Below are 20,103 nucleotides of genomic sequence, written 5' to 3'. Positions count from 1 at the left end.
GTAGCTGACTGGGACATGCATCCAACTAGACTAATGATGGTAGACTAGAAATAAGTTTTGTGGGTTTTTTTCCTTAATCCATGAGTTTGTTTTTATGTTACTGTCATACTTACAAGTTTCTTACATTATATTTTGTTACATTTCTTACATCATTTTTTACTGCATTTCTTACATTGTAATTTTGGAAAATACTGCATAGAAGTGCTGTTGAATTTGGGAGTGATAGAGTATGATGAATTTGTTATATTAGGAGGCTCAATCCTCGGGTGCAAATGTTACAAATGACTATAAATTACAGCTATTACTTTGGAAGATTTACTCTTTTGGTTAATGACTATTTAAGCATTCTAATGTGTATACTCTTATTCTGAAAGAGTTCATTTGAATTTGATAAGAGTATAGTAAATTTTGGGCAATTGGAAATGCTATCAGAAATCATTGCTTACAATTTGACTAATGTTTAATGTGAAGGTAGAACCTATATTTGATTGCAAGCTGCCATAGTAGGGAGGGGGGAGGAGAGGGAGTAGGAGAAAATTTGAAACTCAAGGGACTGTGGGACTGAATGTTGTAAACTAAAAGTAAACAAATAAATGTTTTTAAAAAAGAAATCATTGTTGAAAAACAGTAAAGTTTCCAAGGACTGGGAATATTTATAAATTATTTAAATATGAGAGATTATTTATACTAATAGAGATCAATTTGGTGATTTTTCCTTAAAAATCCAAACCTTACTGCTCTAATCTATTCAAATGACCTTATCTTTGGTACTGTTAAATGTGTCAATGGGTGTTAGTGACTGGACAATTTAGACCCCTAGCAATTGCCTACAGAGGCTTTTCACTGATGTGAAATGTTCCACTATGTGAAGGACTGAGAATACCCTTCCCTGAGGAGATGTGAACGTCAGTGACCAACAGCCTGTTGCAAGAGTATGAAAAGAGTCAAATCAGGAGAATTCAGGACCTTAACAAACTTTGACATCTTTGTTTCTGTAACTGTGGAAAGACAACGGGAGGGAGATTTTTCAGGAGTACAGTTTGAAATATGTTTTGCATGACTGCACATGTATAATCTATATAAAATTGCTAACCATCTCAGGGAGCAGGGAAGGGAAGGAGAAAGGGAGAATTTGGAACTCAAAATTTTTTTAAATTAATGTTAAGGGGCAATGAGACAGTGCAGTGAATAGAGCACTGGCCCTGAAGTCAAGAGGACCTGAGTTCAAATTTGTGTGACCTTGGGCAAGTCACCCAATTGCCCTGCTTTCCCCTCTCCCAAAAAAATTTTTTTTTAATTTTTAAAAATAATGTTAAAAGTTGTTTTTACATTCAATTGGGGGGAAAATTTTTAAGTACAATCTAAAACCATCCTGGAAATGTCCAGGCAATTTAGAAATTCACCTAAATCTAGATAGTATCCATAACCAAGGTCTGTACTTTTTACACTTTCAATTATGACTTTTTCTTACTTTTTTTTTTCAGCTCCAGACCAGCTTACCTCTGCCAAAGATAATGCTTGCCTTTCTCCAGGGTTTAGCATAATGTATTTGAGGAGGAATTGGTGGTAATTCATATTAATTGGTATTTTTATTGCAGTCCAAAAAAAATGGTTAAAAAACATTTTGGTTGAATTTTTTCTTTAATGGAACAACAATATCATTTTACCAACCTCATCCACCAGGCATATAATGTTGGGAAACTAAAGTAAGATGAAGAGACAGCTAAGTGACTAAATGGATGAGGGTAATGAACTCTAGACAGTTAAAGTCAGGAAGTCCTGATCAACTGGGAACTATAACTGATGCCCTCTCTCATCAATGCCAGCCAACCAGTACAAAGACTCAAGACTTCTTTCTGACCTATGGCCATAGAGTTATGCCTAAAGGTTCACAGATTAGGAATGCAGGCATTCACAATGAACCTCCCCTGCCTACAGCCCCATGAAGGGAGTTCTTCCCTGGGAAGGACGTATATGTATGACTGAGAGCTCATTGTGATGTGTGGGGGCTCAAATCTTCAGGGAAGCCTATTCAGTCCATCGTAAGGACTGCTAGAATAACGCTGATCTTTATAATTGTGCACTTGCATTGTGTACAAAAACTCGAGATGAGGATGCAGATGAAGTAAATAAAAAGACTTTCTTTAATCACACAAAGAATAGTGAGAACACATTCCTGATAAACATATGGCTTTAGAATATCTGTTCTGTAATAGCTATGGTCAAAGGAATCAGACTATCAACTCATCAACTGACTGATCAAATAAAGTTCCAGTTGCCTTTAAACTAGATAACCTTACAGTTAATCTGCAGAGCCTTTGGCTACCAATAAAGAATAAAAGGCTTTAAGATTCAAATGTTTGAATACTTGATCTCATTTGTGCCCACCGAATTGACTTCTGTAACTCAATTAGAGGCAATGCCTTCTACTTTATTCTTTCATTGTGGAAACTGTTATGGCAACTGAAATAGTTCTTGTTCTATGGTTTTGCTATATTTTCTGCATTGAAGATAAATACAAAGAACTCTATAGTTTGAATCAACTAGAGTAACTAATTTTGCTACTGATTAGCAAATAAAAATTGATATCGTACAATTAATACAGGTTAAGCTTCAAATAATTGTTCTAATAGCACAACATAGGAATTATGGAAGTCTATAAACAACTTTCTTTTTAGTTCAACTGAAAAAAATAAGAAAATAAATTTTATCTAGAATAAAAGCCATTTCCAGACTTTCCTTAGGAAAGTGACTAGAACACAAGTTAAGGACTTCCTTAAGAAAATGCATTTGCTGGAAGGCAAACTTAGCTGGTTAAGCCTTCCACTATCCCTCAGTGATTGGCACTGTGACCCACCTAAGAACAGTGTTCTCTTTTCAAAGATTTAAAGAATTGTAGAGTTATTGATCACAGGAAGGAAGACCTTTCCATCCTTGAGAGAAACAATTAAGGAAGAAATCCAGTAATTTAAATAGATAAATTGACCATTGTTGTAGAAAGTTGATCCCAAACAGTTTTTTTTTAAATTACAACCTTTTCCTTTTTCAAGATTCCTACAAATGTTATCTCAAATCTGTTGGAGTAGATGCATGTCAGAAGACATTGGAGGCAGAGGGGGAAGGAGAGGAGGGGAAAAAAAACTATGCCAGTTTGGACATTTCTAATTCTAAGTTTAAAATGCCTTGGATTTAGAATATTAAATTAAATTGTTCCTGATGGATTTGTACCTAAAATATATAGTATTAGTATAATATATATATATATAATATTAATTTTCTTCTTTGACAACTTTCCTATTCTAATGAAAACTGTTCATATCCTTTGAGTATATATTTATTAGGGAATGGCTCTTAATACCATGTATTTGTGACAATTCCCCATATTTTTTTGGATACCAGGTTTTATCACTGATATCTGATGCAAATATTTTTCCCACTTGACCATCTTCCATTCTACTTTAACTGCACTAACTTTATTTGTATAAAAGTTTTTTTTTTAATTTTGTATCATTTAAATCATCTATTTTGGTCTTATATGGTCTCCTCTACCTATTATGTGAAAAACAAAAATTAAAAATTTTCTTGAAAAAATATAAGGGGTTGGACTACATCACCTTTGGGGCCCCTTCTAGCTCAGTCCTTTGGATTTCCTAATTTTTCTGTTAGGGACTTGGGGGAGGGACATTGTTGTTCAACATTTAATTTCTCTGTAAGGACTGAGTAAGAAAGTCACAGACTGATATTTTCATAGATTTCCAGGGACAAGACTCCTTTTTCATGATGAATTGTTGATTTGTCCATGTAAGCATTTTCATCAGGATTAGGGTGAGATCATAAGCAATAAGTAAGTAAATTTATGGTCTCAGGAAATTCTGTCTCACACAGGAGGTTTCAGTGCAAAGGTACACCTCTCTTTGTGGTCACCATTAAGACCACCAGATATTGGCTTTTAAATTCATCATTTGGATACAGTATGGATAGGCTATTTAACATTACTAGAACATTCCAAATGTTCCAAGACCCTAGAGTTGCATTGTTTTCATGTTTTAAAGAGGCACTGCTTACTCACAATATTAATCAAGCTCCTTAAATTGATTATTCAATTAGCATTTTTCCATCTGGTATGAAGGGGAGCATAGGATTCACATATTTTTTAGTAATCTGTATAGACATGGTCATGTCCAGATATATAAGTTTTATTATATCCATGTAGCTTCTTTGTCATAGTTTACCTGCAAATTTAATGTCTGAACTTGATTCATTCGTTTTGATGTTTAAATGGTCGCTAAATGTCTATTCACTTCTTATTTACATTTATTCATAGGCTTTGAATTCTATAAATTGGGCTCTGTCCTTGGGATGCCAGGCTATGATAGGTAAACCATTTCTTGGCTGTCTTCACACCACACTTTCTTCCCCTTTCTTTTCGAACTCATCCATTTGTGTTGTCTTCTAAATTCTCAATTACTCATCCATCCATCCATCCATCTGCTTCAGTCTCCTGATATTTTAGCTAATTTTAAAAATTTATTGTCACATTGCTATTGGAGACTCATTAATTTGAGATATTGATTAGTTGATGCTTGCTGTATGGTTCATTTTATTTAACATTTTTCCTACTCCAGATCTCTTGTGTTGGCTAAAACCAAATGAACTTTTGATATAATAGAGTGTAAACATTTCAATTGCTGACAAGAGGGAATACTATGTTCTCCCAGATAAATGTTTAATTAATCATAGCACATGAAAGAGGATCCAATCCCTTTAATGTTACTTATGCATCATACTTTAGGTATCATTCCTAAGTATTAACTACACAGCTATATAATATATAATATAATTAATAGAATAGAATGTGATATAATATGATATGATATCACATCACATCATATCATATGCTTGAAAGTCATTAACATAACCTTACTATAAAACAATCTTAAGAATAATTAAAATATAAAACAGAACTCTTTGCCATCAATCAAACAGCATTATTCCAGCTAAGGCCATCTGATTCTTAACATGGAAAAAACCTATGTCTCTCAATTTTGGAATTCCATGCTGGATGCATGGATCCAGGACAGAGTATTTCACAGCTGCAAAGGCATGGTGCTATTGATCATCAATTACTATCTACAATCTAGACCAATTATATTGCTAGTAATAATTATCTCTAATTAATCTACCAAATTGTATGTAGATCTGAAATAAATACTAGGTTGCCCCATGACTCCAAGTTCCTTGTCCAAATTCACACTAAGATATCTGTATCTCTGAAATTAAGTTAAAAATCATAGAAATCTCTCCAGTTACCTGGGCAAGAAATAGGCAGATCTTTCAGAGGCAATAATAATATTATCTATTATCTTACACTTATATTTTCAGACTTTTAAGGTTTACAAAGCAATTACATGTCCTGTATAATTTGATTCTCAAAACAGCTATGGCTCAGTGGGGTGGGGTGGTGGAGAGAAAAGTTCATAACCAGAATTAAAAGTTGAGGTGATACCCATCAATTGGGTAATGGCTGCAAGTTGTGGTACATGATAATGATGGAATACTATTGTACTATAAGAAATGATGAGCAGGAAGCTTTTAGAAAAACCTGGAAAGACTTGTGTGAGCTGATACAAAGTGAAATATATGGTGTACAAAGTAAAAGCAATATTGTAAGATGATCAGCCAGGAATGACTTAGTTATTCTCAGCAATACAACGATCCAAGACAACTCTGAAGAACTTATGATGAAAAATGCTATCCATCTCCAGAGAAAGAACTGTTGGTGTCTGAATATAGAATGAAGCATACTATTTTTTTACTTTATTTTTCTTTAAGGTTTTTTTTTTCTAGTCTATGTTTTCTTTCACAATATGACTATTATGACTATGTTTTCCATGACTTCACATGTACAACCTATATTGAACTACTTGCCTTCTCAATGGGGTTGGAGGAGGGGGGAAGGAAGGGAGAGAATTGGAACTCGACATTTTAAAAACAAGTGCTAAAAATGGTTTTTACATGTAACTGGGAAAAAATAAAATGCTAAATTTTAAAAAAAAACTTTTTTTTAAAGCAACCGGGGTTAAGAAATTTGCTCAAGGTTACACAGCCAGTTATTTTGTGTGGGTGTTAAGTATCTGAGCCCAGAACCGATCCCAGGTCTCCCGACTCTGGAGCTAGTGCTCTTACTCACTGTGCCACCCAACCGCCCCAACAAAAAAATTTTTTAAAGAAATTAATTCATACTGTTCACTGGAAGGTCAAATACTGAGGCTGAAGCTTGAATACTTTGGTCACGTAATAAAAAGACAGCACTTGTTGGAGAAGACCCTGATATTAGGAAAGATTAAAGGCAAAAGGATAAGGGGGCAACAAAAGACAAGATGGATAGATAGTATCATGGAAGCAATGAAAATTAATTACGCAGACTTTGGGAGATGGTGGAGCACAGAAGGACCTGATGTGCTATGGGCCATGAGGTCACAAAGAGTCGGACATTACTCAAAGATTGAATCACAACAACAACAATGTGCCAGGCAGTGTGCTGAGCATTTTACAAATGTTGTCTCCTTTGATCCTCGCAATAACCCTGAGAAGTAGGTGCCATTGTTATCATGATTTCTTCGATGAACAAACTGAATCAGAGGTTAAGTGACTTGCCTAAGGTCTCTTAGTTAATATGTATCTGAGGCTCTATTTGAACTCCATGCCAGCACTGTATCCACTGCACCATCACCACTCGCCTCCTCCTGTGAGCAGGATTCTGTGACAGTTGGTGTAGATAGAGGAGGTCGTCATTTTTATGAGAGTTTTTATGCCCACACCTGATCATTTCCCTGTTTTCTTCTACTGATAATGAGCCTCAAGCTGTCATATGATTGAATAATTAACCTGTTCTGGGGGGAGGTGAAATTTGACCACCACATGTCATTCTGACAACCCATGAAAAGCCTATTTCCCTCCCCTCTTCTCGTACTGTCTGGGTGGCATCTACCCCTTCCTGAGGTGGTCCCAGGCCCAGCAGGCATTTATTTAGAAATATCATCTACAGCAGGAGTTCTTAACTTTCATATCATGGAGCCCTTCGGCAGTCTGGTGAAGCCCTCCTCAGAATAAAATTTTTAAATGAATTAAATAAAAGACATAGAATTATAAACAATGCTGGTTATATTAAAATGGTTGTCAAAATATTTTCTAAAAACAAGTTCTCAGGACCCAGGTTAAGAAGCCCTAATCTACAGAATGCCCCCCAAATCATAAAAAAAAAAATGTAAAAGTAGTAGACTGAAAGAATAGTGCTATCAGAGAAAAGCCCAAATTGCTTTGGATATGTTCAGTATCAAGTCAATGTAAATGGTACATCCAAGAAGAGATGATTAAAAGACACATGGAAGTATGGGCCCAGAGCTCTTGAGAGAGGTTAGGGCTAGAGACAAAAGCTGAAGGCAGAGGATGTGCTAAGGATAGAACCTGGGGGAACGACCAAGTTTAGGAGCTGGAAAAGTGAACAGTGAACAAATCATAGACCTAGTGTTAGAAGGGACGGACCCCAGAAGGCATCAATTACAATCCCCTTATTTTATAGATGAGAACACTAAAACCCGGGGTACACACATAATGAGCATCATTGGCAGGATTTGAACCTAGGTCTTCTTACTTCAGGGCTGATGCTCCTTCTACTACACCATGCTGGCTCCCTAATAAGAATTAGGAAAGAAAAATGTCTTCGAAGTTAAATAAAGAGAAAGTAGCCAGGAAGAGAGAAGAAGAATATCTGACATGCATATACTCCTCTAAGATTTGCAAGCCTTTTACATTGCACAGCATTCCTGTGAGGTAGTATTGTCCCCATTTTACAGATGAGAAAACTGCAGATAAGAAAAAAGTTAAATAACTTGCCCAAGGTGATACAGCTTAGAAGTTGCAATGGGGGCAGGGGGAGGAGATTTGAACCCAGCTCTCTGCTGACCCCAAGTCCAGTCCTATTTCTACCAGGTCACAAACGTTGCAGAGTGATCAAGCAAGGTATGGACTAAAAGGTCATTAAATATGAGTGTTAGACTGCCATTAGTGACTTTGATAAGAGCAGTCTCTGAAGCTTTTGGGTGGTGGAAGCCAGATTGCTGGGGACTGAGGAAGGAAAGGTATATGAAAAGCAGAAGCCATAGAAAGATAAGCAATCCTACAAGTGTAACGGAAATATACAAGGGATCACAAGAGCATGAATTTTTAAAACAGGAGACAGAGAGAAAAAGTGAGACACAGGGAAAGAAAAAAACAAAGTGAGAGAGATAGAGAGAGGGAGGGAGGAAGAGTGAAAGATAGAGAAGAGAGTAAAAGAAAGGAGAGTGAGGGGAGAGAGTGAGATACAGAGAAGAGAGTAAAAGAAAGAAGAAAGACAAAGTGAGAGACAGAAACAGAAAGAGAGAGAGAGAGAGAGAGAGAGAGAGAGAGAGAGAGAAGGGGCAGCTAAATGACACAGTGAATAGAGCACCGGCCCTGGAGTCAGGAGGACCTGAGTTCAAATCCAGCCTCAGCCACTTAACACTTACTAACCACATGACCTTGGACAAGTCACTTAACCCCAATTGCCCCTCCAAAAAAAAAAAAGGCAAGAAAGAGAGAAAATAAGGAAGAGAGTGAAAGGAAGAGGATCCCATCAACAGTTAGATACAGCTGTGGATTATGATAGATAGAGTGGCTATTAATCAAAATGGCTAGTCAAATTCAACATCTGGTCACCTCCCCAAACCAGAGGGAACTGAACAGAGGGATGGAAGTAATGGTGGAAAAGAAGGATGTGAAGGTTTAAGAGGGACTAAAGAATGCCAGAACAGTAAGGACTTTGGAACAGAATATAAAACATCAGCACTCTAAGGGACCTTAAATTTTTTTTTTTTAATTTTTAAGCAATCGGGGTTAAGTAACTTGCTCAAGGTTACACGGCCAGTTATTTCTGAGTGTGGTGCTGAGTGTCTGAGCCCGGGATTCGATCTCCAGGTCGTCCCAGCACTGGAGCCGGTACTCTTACTCGCTGAGCCACCTGGCCACCCCTGAGACCTTAAATTAAAATGGAGAAGACCTTATAGCACAGAATTCCAGATCTGAAAAAATCTTGAAAGATTAACCCTTTCCTTGTACAGAGGGCAAACTAAAGCCTTAAAGGTTAAGTAACTTACCCAAGGTCATAAAGTAAGTCAATATCCGAGCTACAGACTGGAATCAAGGTCTGCTTACTTCCCAACCAACCAACATTCTTTCAGCTGCACCACAATACCTGAAGTCAATTCATGTGGTATGGAAGATAAGAATAGCATTAGGGTTCAAAGACATAGAAAAGTCAGTAAAGAACAAGGGACTTTTCTTACTAGTTGGGAAAAGAAACAACAGGGAGATTAGACAAGAAGAGGGCTGTAGGGACTTTTTTCCCCCAAAGCCTCCTCCCAACACAATACACTAACCAAATAGGCTTGTGAAATAACACAATTCCTGCCCGATGATATTTTCATAAGGATAAATTTGGCCCATCAGTTAATTTGCATGACATTCCTTGCATCACTTTTATGGAAGAATGGGAATGGAGAAAAAGAAGTTCATTGTATTAGAATTTTCCAAGACATTCTCACTTACCCCTCACCACTACCCTGCCCCACACCAGAAGCCTGATAGAAATCTATCAGAAGAGCCAAAAACAATTTTCTTGGGGAAGTAGTCATGACTTGGCTCTGTTTGTTCCATTTCCTCGAACTAAGATTCAAGAATTTGGAGAACAGAGTGGCATTGTTTGCCAGTTGGGAATCAGGATAAGGAGAAAAATGAAAAGACCTGGGGACTATGAATTGCATAGAGGGCTTGGAAGCAGTTGATTACAGGTGACTTGGCATTGCCTGAGCTGAACCAAAGGGTCTCACCACCCTTCCCTTGTTCTCTAGCACCATACAATGTTCCATAGACTCAGATTCAAGCTCTAGATCTACTCCAACCCAGTCACTATATAGATGAGAAACTAAAACTCCCCAAATGGGAAATGATTTGGTCCTACAAGGTCAAACGCATTAGTCCTGAGTGCAAATCCAGGGTTCTTTTAACTCTAACAGGATGCATCCACTACCTATACCTCAGGGTCTAGGGACCACCATCAAAATGCCTAGAATTCATCCATCAGGGCCCAGGATAGGGATCCCTCTTGGCAGAGGGAGAAAAGGTGACCTCAATTCTTTGTTACCCCTATACCCTCTCTTCTATACAGCAAGGGTATATATACACACACACACATATATATGTATGTATATGTATATGTATGTAATATTACACATCCAGGAACTTTCTTAGCTGACTTCAGACAAGTCCTATGTAAAGGTCACCATTTGAGTGGCAGATGCCATGAGGAGCCCTGAGAAGTCTAAGGGGAAGCTTTGCAGGGCTTTCCAGGAAGCAAGGCTGGGCTGGACTGAGCTAAGCTAGCTGTCAAGGGAGAGAACTCACATTCATCTAAGTAAACAATGGATGAGTATAAATCACCTGGGTGAGTGGAGACTAGCAAAGCACTCCCAGACCAGAAGAGGTAAGGAAGAGATGGGGAAACAGTGGGCTCTAAGATCAGATCTGCGCCCAGGATCTGAGGGGCAAGATATGGGAATGGGAATGGGAATGGGGCTGGGACTTCTAGACTCAGAGAGAGAGAAGGAGCTATAATCTGGGGTGGGGCCAGTCTTGTGAGCTAAGAAGCATGGGACAGAATAGGAGAAAGGAATATCAGCCCCTTGAGATACTAAGTAAAGCAGTGGGTAGAACTCTGGGTTGAGAGTAAAAAAATCCCTGAGTTCAAATCCTGCCTTAATCACTTACTAGCTATGACTCTGGGCAAGGGATGTAATCTCTCAGCTGCAGTTTCCTCATCTACAAAATGAGCAAGTTAGACTTTATGGCCTCTAAGTTCCCTTTATGCTTCCAAAGCTATAGACCTGTGATCGCCATGTAATCTTTTCTCTGCACAATCATTGCTCCTCCTTTTCTAGCTATCTCTCCAGGCTGGGTCTACAGGGTCTCACCTCTGGAGGACCAGGGTTGGAATCCTAGCTCTATGTAGCTTACTACCTGTTTGACATTAGACAAGTTACTTCTCTACTTTTAGTTTAATTCTAGGCTTCTAAGGTTTCTTTCAGCTCTAATTCTGTGACATGCTTCTCACCTCTTGGCAGAGAGGTGGTGGAATACAGGTACAGAATGAAGCATACGTTTTCAGCCATGGCCAATATGTTGATTTGTTTTGTTTGACTACTTATTACAAGGGACAGTTTGGGATTCAATGGTATGGAGGAGGTTATAGCAGGAAAGGGGACAGTAGTTAATGACAGAAAGGCAGAAAAAAAAGAATATCAATAAAATACTTTAAATACATAGGGAAAAAAAAGAATCATAATGAACAGAGCAATTGCGTTACTACTTTGTTAAATTTAATAGCCCCTCTAAGAATAACGTGTGAAAAAGGTACATTTGCATTCAAGATTTGCCATACATTTCTGTTCTTTGTATAGGAAAATGCTTGTACTTGTCGACACGTGTTAAGTTCATAATAAGAAAAAAGGAAAATTTAGAATGTAAATAAATAAATCCTATGGTCCTGTGGTTTTTTAATGCCACTGTATCTTCTTTCCAGACCATGCGATCCTTCCCGGTCCTTGTCCTCTTGGGAGGAATACTCTGCAGTGTCCATGGTAAGTCTTGATCCCTCCCTCTTGGTTTCTGGTCGAGGCATCTTATTCTGTCCACCTTCCCACCCTACCCATCCACAGTGCAACATGGGGACTGAGGAAAACACAGACCTCCAGGTTGGACAGTTCCTGCCAAAGGCTTCAAAGAACTGCTCCCTTCCCCCAGGCTCCTGATTCCTTTTGGCTCTTCTTGTTACAAAGCCCTTACAAACTCTATTGAATACCAGAGGTCTGGGGATTTTTATGGGATTTAGTGGGGAAGGGTACCTGGGGTGAAAAGGAAAAGGTTGTAGAGAATTCTCTCTGGATTTCAGGAAACGGGATCCCAAACTCTAAGCTTCTAGTCATCCAAGCTAGTGGTGCAACAATGTGGATCATGTGACATAGGACTTGGCATGACTGTAACAGGGATTTCTTAATAGATCTGCAATGCCCTACCAAGCCATGCCCCAGGGAAACTTAGAGTCCTACCCTTGTGGAAAGCAAAAGGGCAGCCATGACTGGACAATCAATCATTCCTTTGTTTCCCTAACTTCTAGAAGGGCATTGCACTAGAATTATATCTATCACACATCAGATGTTTGTAGTCTAGGGGTACAATTATTTTCCTGGTTCCAGGATAAAAACTACTTCTCCTGATCAGGGAGGGTGGGGGTAGTGGAAAGTAGCTTCATCTCAGACTGGAAAATAATAGTTTAACCTCAGCCAGCTTCATTTCCCTCCCACCAAACACTTATTACACAAATAATCACAGATAGCAAGCAGGCATTTATTAAAGGGAACAAGTAAAATGAAAATCTGGGGAGCCATTCAAATTAGTTTAGGCAATAGAATAAACAAACATAAAAGGGCTCTGAGACACAGGAATGAGATGAAATCTCAGCTCAAAAAGAAGAAGAAAAATCTCATCCAAGAAGTCCACTCTTAGCAGGCACTGAGAATCAAGTGATGTGTTGGGGTGTCAGCTCCTCCTCACATGCCAATGGCTCTTAGGACCACTTGTTCACTATTCAAAGTTTCCATCTTACCTCCTCTCTCCATAGTCTCTCTTCTTTCTCTGCTTCTCTCTCTGAAATCTCTCCACTAATCAGGAATTTCATCTCCTTGCATGTATGCAGTATCACAGAGCTATCCTTTGAAGATCTGCCTGGGGGTGGGAACACACTAAAAAACTTCAACCCCTCCTTTATTCCTAACATCAGATCAGCTGTCAAGTCCAATAGGTTATAGCTCTGAAATGTCTTTTGTATCCACCCCTTCCTTTCCATGCCTACCACTCCCTTTATCATTTCTCATCTGGTAATAGCCACTTGACTAATCTCCCCAACTCTATTCTCTCAACATTTCCAATCTATACTGCACAGCCTACCAGAATAATCTTCCTGATACACAGTTTGAGCCATGTTCCTACGCTATTCAAAAATGTTCAATGATTCCCCATTGTTTACCAGAAAAAAAAATATAAATTCCTTATTTTGGGAATAAGGACCATTCACAGTGTGGTTTTGGTCTATTTTTCCAGTCTTGAAAAGTGGTTTATCTGGCTTAGCCACCACGGGTTACTACTATTACCTGGTGTTTGTCCTGTCTACTCTTGACTCTCTGCATTGACTCATGCTGCTCTCCATGCCTGGGACAAACTTGCCCCATGTTCATCTCTCTACCTGCTGAAAACCTCTCCTTTGCGATCCTGTTCAGGTGCCTTCCCTGATAGCCCCAGTAAGAATTCAGCTCAATTAAACAAACATCTAATAAAGTGCCTACTACATGCACTCTCTCTGCCTACCTTCCAAGGTTCTCTATCAGGCACAAAAATGAAACAGTCCCTGCCCTCAAGGAACCTACATTATACTGGTATTGACTCCTTCCTTGAATCTCTCAGGCCTCTCTGTTGAGCTTATCCTGGTCACTTGAACTATTTTCCAATTTGTATTATAATTATTGGTGGGCATGTCTCTTTCCCTCCTGCTAGACTATGAGTTCCTTAAAGGTGAGAAATATATGCTTTTTCATCACTGTATCTACTTGAGTATATTGAATGGGATGGAATGCAATTGAGATCAGAAGGTTTCTTTTTTTTATTAATTTTCTTTTCTTTTTTGGAGGGCAGTTGGGGTTAAGTGACTTGCCCAAGGTCACACGGCTAGTTTTTTGTGTTGTGTCTGAGGCCAGATTTGAACTCAGGTCCTCCTGACTCCAAGGCTGGTACTCTATGCACTATGCCACCTAGCCGCCCCTGATCAGAAGATTTTTTGAATGTTTTTGAGTATAAGGGAACTTTTTGGTGTATCAAAAAATATCCCAGATGCCTCATGATAGCAGCTGAACCTGAGACACACTTAATGATAAAATAAAGTGTTATGAGACTCCCACCCTTTCTATAACTCTTCAGCCCCCCACCCCCTACACACACACCTCCCACAGTCCCGGGCTCACAGTTTGAGAACCATTGCTCTAGATAAACAGACATATGGATAGAGCATTGGACTTGAAATCAGCAAGACCTAAAGGCTATCTCTGACACTAATTGGCTCTGTGACCCTGGTCAGGTCACTTAACCACCATTGATATCAATTCCCCCATCTGTAAAGTGGAGATAATAATAACACCTACCTCCCAAGGTTATCATGACAATGAAATGAGATATCTGTAAAATGACTTGCACTATAATGAATGCTGGCTATTATTATTGCAAAGTTCAAGAGCCATGTGTAGGACATCACAGCTTGTCTAAGCTGTTCTAGGAACAGGATAGATCAAGAGATCATAATTTTTTTTTGGCTCTTTGGAGGGGGGAAGGCAGGGCAATTGGGGTTAAGTGACTTGTCCAAGGTCACACAGCTAGTAAGTGTTAAGTGTCTGAGGCTGGATTTGAACTCAGGTCCTCCTGACTTCACTGCACCACCTAGCTGCCCCAGTGATAATAATTAAAAAAAAAAAAAAGAAGATGGTAATGTCCTGGAGCAGGGGTGGTAGAGAAGACTGTTAGACCAGCAATCAGGAAGACCGAGGTTCTTGGCAAGTCAGTTCAATTTGATAGCCATTTATTTCAACTATATGCAAATACTCACCCTCTCTGAGATTTACTTTGTTCATCTGCAAAATAAAGGGACAGGACTCTGTGATGTCCAAGGTGATTTCTGGCTATTTAAGTCTATATTCCAAAAATTGTTGTTTCTGTTCAGCTGTTTCTGAGTCTTTGTGACCCTATTTGGAGTTTTCTTGGCAAAGATACTGGAGTGATTTGCCATTTCCTTCTCCAGATCATTTTACAGATGAGGAAACTGAGGCAAAGAGAGGGAAGTGACTTGCCCAGGGTCACACTTTAATAAGTATCTGAGGCTAGATTTAACAGGTCTTCCTGACTTCTGGTCTGGCTCTCTGTACACTATGGCACCACTTAGCTGCCCCATATTCTAAAATACCATACCTATGATCTCATGGAACATCTGGTTGTAGCTTCACATCTCATTTCTTCCCTTCTAACCCTACTTGGCTCATCTTTGTCACAGTTTCTAATGTTTCTCTGAGCTTAAGGAGGGAGCGTCTCAGCCTCTCAATATCCCACAGCCAGAGTCCTCTGACCCAAGAAGAGCTGTTTGAATTGAACCAAATGACTCTACAACCTTCAATGAAGTTGGTCCTATAGGGATCCCGTGGCCTTCCACTTGGTCCTATAGGGACCCCGTGGCCTTCCACTACACAGCTTGGTGATGAAGTAGATGGAGCACCAGGTCTGTCATCAGGAAGATCTGAACTCAAGTCCAGCTTCCAACACTTAATGGCTATGTAAACTTTGGGCAAGTTATTTCATTTCTATCTGCCTCAGTTTCCTCAACAGTAAAATGGGAATAATAGCGCCTTCCTCCCAAGGTTGTTGTGAGGATCAGATAGGACAATAATTATATAGCACTTAGCACAGTGCCTGGAACATAGTAGGTACCTACTGAGACCCTGTTTCCTTCCTTTCTGCTCACTAGATACCTTTGCTTGAGTATTTCTCTCCTGCTATCTCTTCCTCAGAATTCTTTTATTTATAGATACTTTGTAGCTTTGAAATTGCCCTCATACCCTTTGATTCATTTGATAATGATAACTGCAATAGCATACCCCAGTGAGACCTCAGAAAAGTGAAGCTGCCCTGAGGGGGGGACTATTGGAAAGGAGAGGCCAGATTTCTCCCTTCTCCTGCCTAGAGGTGACAAACCTCAGAGTCAAGAGTGAGGGAGTCAAGCAGGAGAGGTTTCTGTCATTGCTTGCCTAAAGGCCATTGCCCTGGTCTTTAAAAAGCTCTGTTAACATTCCAGCTAACCAGAGTACAGGTGGGGTAGGTGGTGTAGTGAACAGAGCCCTGGCTCTGGAGTCAGGAGGACCTGAGTTCAAATCCAGCCTCAGACACTTGACACTTACCAGCTGTGTGACCTTGGACAAGTCACTTAACCCCAACTGCCTTGTCTTCCCCCTCAAAAAATAAATAAATAACTCTAAAGAGAGTACAGAGCCACCCAGATAAGCCACTTCTTGAAAGGAGTGAAAGAATGTAACTGCCTAAAAAAGACCAAGCCCAGAAAGTCCAACAGTGAGTGACCTGCCTGGCCCAGCCTGGCAGTACCTGCACAGAAGACAGCAACCTTCCTGGCCCAGTGTGGCAAAAGCCCAGAAGTTAAGTGACCTGTCTGTCTTAGCCTGCTGGGAGCTGTGGCCAGTATCCAAACAACCCGCCCAGTCTAGTCCTTCAGTATATTGACCCAACAAGTTGAGCAATTGTACTCTAAAAGAAGCAATCCCAATTGAGTTTCACACAAGTGGAAATGACATTCCCTGCAAGGAGTCAACCCACCCGAACTGCAGAGAAACCCTTCCATCACCAACATTGTGTCCAACAAGAAATCTCATCAGCACCCACCAAAGACAATGAGGTCCTCTGTGATCCCTCTATAGGCTGCATTCTCCTCATCTGTAAAATTAGGGAGCTCAACTAGACAGCTATTATTTTATGTGCTTTTGATTAATATCTTCTGTTCCTCACATCATCACAGTTCCCAATAATTCTTCCCCCTCTACCTACCATAACAAATAGAGTGCTATCACATATTACAAAGAATATCTTTGGAGCGGAAAAAAAATCAGCACAACTGATGAATACATCGAAAAAGTCCAAAAACATGTGCAATACTTAACACCTGTGAACCTCCCAGCTTCCCTGAAAGGGTAGGTTGGAGGTGTCCTCTCATATCTGTCTCTTTATTTGATTCCTGATTGAGCTTTATAATGTTGTTACATTAACTTGTGGTTTCTGATGTCATGATTTTTGCCATTTAAATTGTCATAGTTACTTTGTATGCTTTTTAATTGGTTCTGCTTACTTCACTTTGCATTAGTTCATATAGATCTTTCCATGTGTCTTTATATTCATCATACACATCCTTTTTATAGCACATACATCATTTCTTACAGAATTCCATTTCATTCAAATACTACACTTTGGTTAGCCATTTCCCAGTTAATGGGCATCTACTTTGTTTCCAATTTTTAGCTATCATAAAACAGAGCTACCAAAAATATTTTTGGAGTATATGGGAATTTTTTTTATTATCTGTGGTTTCCTTGAATTATAAGCCCAGAAATTGGATATTGGGTTCAAAGAGTATAGACATTTTAGTCACTCTATTTCCATAATTCCAAATTGATTTCCAAAATAGTTGTGCTATTTCACAGCTCCACCAACAATGTACTACTGTATCTAGCTCACATTTCCTTTAGGAATTTGAATGCTTAGGTAGTTAGAATATATAAGCTTATTATTACATTGATTTGTTATCTTTGGTTGCTTTCATAATATAGCTTCCATGTTTATCCCTTTTTATTTTTTTACTGTTTATTTTTTATTTGTCTGATTATACAATTGCTACTCTTGCTTTTTAGGATTCACTTGATGCATAACAATTTTTTCCCCATCCTCTTGGTTTTATTTTGTTATGTTTTTGTTTTTTAAATGTGTTTCTTGTAGGGAACAGATTGTAGCACTTTTTTCTTATCCAACCTTTTTTCATTTTCTTGAATTATTTTATCCATTCAAATTTAAATTTATGAGAGTTAGGTTTCTATTTTCCTGTTTCTAATATTGGGGTTTTTTCCAAGTTATAATTTTTCCTCTCTTCTGCCATAAATACTATGCTATGTTCCATCAGTTACTTTACATTAATAATTTTTTTAAGAAAGTGAGAAAATTATACTTCAGTTTGCACTCAGAGTTCATCAGCTCTCTTTCTGGAGATGGATAGCAGTTGTTCATCATGAGTTATATGGAATTAATTTGGATCATTGCATTGATCAGAGTAGCCAAGTCTTTCCCAGATGATCATCATTATAACATTGCTTTTACACAATAATCTCCTGATACTTCTCACTTCACTTTGCATCACTTCATATAGGTCTTGCCACGTTCTGTTTTTTTTTTCCTGAAACCACCCACTTATCATTTCTTATAGTACAATAGTACTCCATCACAGTCATATGTCACAACTTATTCAGCCATTCCCCAATTGATGTGCATGCCCTCAATTTCCAATTCTTTGCCACCATAAAAAGAGCCTCTAAAAATATTTTTGTTCATATAGGTCCTTTTCTTTTTCTTTGATCTCTTTGGGGTATAGACCTAGTATTGCTAGGGTACTAGCAAAGTACTACATGTACTAAATGGTACTGCTGGGTCAAAAGGTATGCACAATTTTATAGCCCTTTGGGCATATTGTTCTTTGGGCCAAATTGTCTTGCAACATTGGACCATTTCACAACCCCACTAACAATTTATTAGAGTACCTATTTTTCCTCATTCCCCTCCAGCATTTGTCATTTCTGATAGGAGAATAAAAAATACCTCAGATTCATTTTGATTTGCATTTCTCTAATCAGTAGTGATTTAGGGTAGTTTTTCATTTGACTATAGAAGGCTTTGATTTCTTCTTCTGAAAACTACCTGTTCATACCCATTTCCCATGGGTGTACAATAGTTTTGTGTTGTTTAAATTTCTTTTGTATTTGAAGGTCTTTCTCCAGATCACTTGTAGAATATGTTTCTTAATTGAATTGTGAATTGTAACCACTCTATGTCTAGAAGTTTGCAGCCTAAAGTTTGTTTTCCTGGAGTTGATCTAAGAATTCTTTCTATTGGTATTTCATTTTCTATGTTCAGAAGTTCTAAGAAATCCTCATGTAGTATTTCCTGTATTATATAGCTTTGAAGTTTCTTAGTCCTATCATGCTTTCTGGGAAACCTATGATCCTTAGGTTGTTTCTATGCATCTTGTCTTTGAAATGAGTATGTATTTCTTCCATGGTGAGCATATTTTCTTTTAATGTTATTGCTTTTTGCTTCTCTTCTTCTAGATTGTCCTTCACTTCTATATATTTGTATTGTCAATCTCTCTTTTTTTGTTTTCTCTTTTGTTTCTCTGGTGAGAGTTGCCATTACAGATCCCAGTTTTTCTATTTTTTTTTTATTTTTGCTATGCAGGCCATAAATTCTGCCCTCAGTATTCTTTTATTTTTTTTTAACCTTTTTTGGAGGGGAGAAGACAGGGCAGTTGGGGGTAAGTGACTTGTCCAAGGTCACACAGCTAGTAAATTCTAAGTGTCTGAGGCTGGATTTGAACTCAGGTCCTTCTGACTCTAGGGCTGGTGCTCTATTCACTACACCATTTGGCTGCCCCATGCCCTCAGAATTCTTATCTCTCTTTTGAACCACTGAGGAACAACATATTGTGAATTCCCATTCTCTTCACATTTCACTGGGTGCTCGGGCTATATCATCAAGTGTTGGATTATTTTCCTTTCCTTTGCAGTATTTATTCATAGATGCCTGCACTCAATTACTAGATCTGGAGACCATATTTCCTCTTGTTTATGTTTTCCTTATTGATTTATGTGCTTATGTTCAAGGTCTTGGAGTTTTCTTCTTCCTAAGAATTTTGACCATTTCAATTTTTTTTTCTGATCTTCCCATATTCACTTTCTGACTCTGCCCCCTTTGATGATAGTTTCCTTGGGGATTGGATCTCAAAGTGTCCCAGCCTCTTCCCATGCTGAACAATCCACAGTTCAGCAGGTTAGATTTCTGTCCCACGTGACTGTTTGGTGGTCAGAACTTGCCCCAGCTAGATGTAGTATACTTTCCCTCTGGCTTAGTGGAGTCATCCACAGCCCCCTAGACATGGTGTCCCATTTCACTCCCTCTCTCCTTCACATGCAATTCAAAGAGCTGCTTTCCTGGTGCTATGGGGCTATCCACTCTGGCACTGATGACCATGGAATCAGCAGTTCAGAGCTTTTCAGTGCTGGTCCTGCAAGGTTGCGCCCTCCTCACACACACACCCCTGCACGCCCCCCCCCC

At 38.8% G+C, this 20,103-nt stretch overlaps 1 protein-coding gene across 1 annotated transcript in view; it reads left to right on the top strand.

Moving 5' to 3' along the window:
• LOC138176672 (elongin-B) overlaps nucleotides 1-20,103 on the top strand; it is a 497,250-nt gene that overhangs the window by 303,270 nt on the left and 173,877 nt on the right. The window lies entirely within an intron of this gene.

The sequence above is a fragment of the Petaurus breviceps genome, unplaced genomic scaffold (genome assembly GCF_028583685.1).
Source record: "Petaurus breviceps papuanus isolate PSGF00001 unplaced genomic scaffold, PetGlider_PUasm1.0 138, whole genome shotgun sequence".
NCBI lineage: Eukaryota > Metazoa > Chordata > Mammalia > Diprotodontia > Petauridae > Petaurus > Petaurus breviceps.
This window is presented reverse-complemented; position numbering and strand designations above follow the sequence as displayed.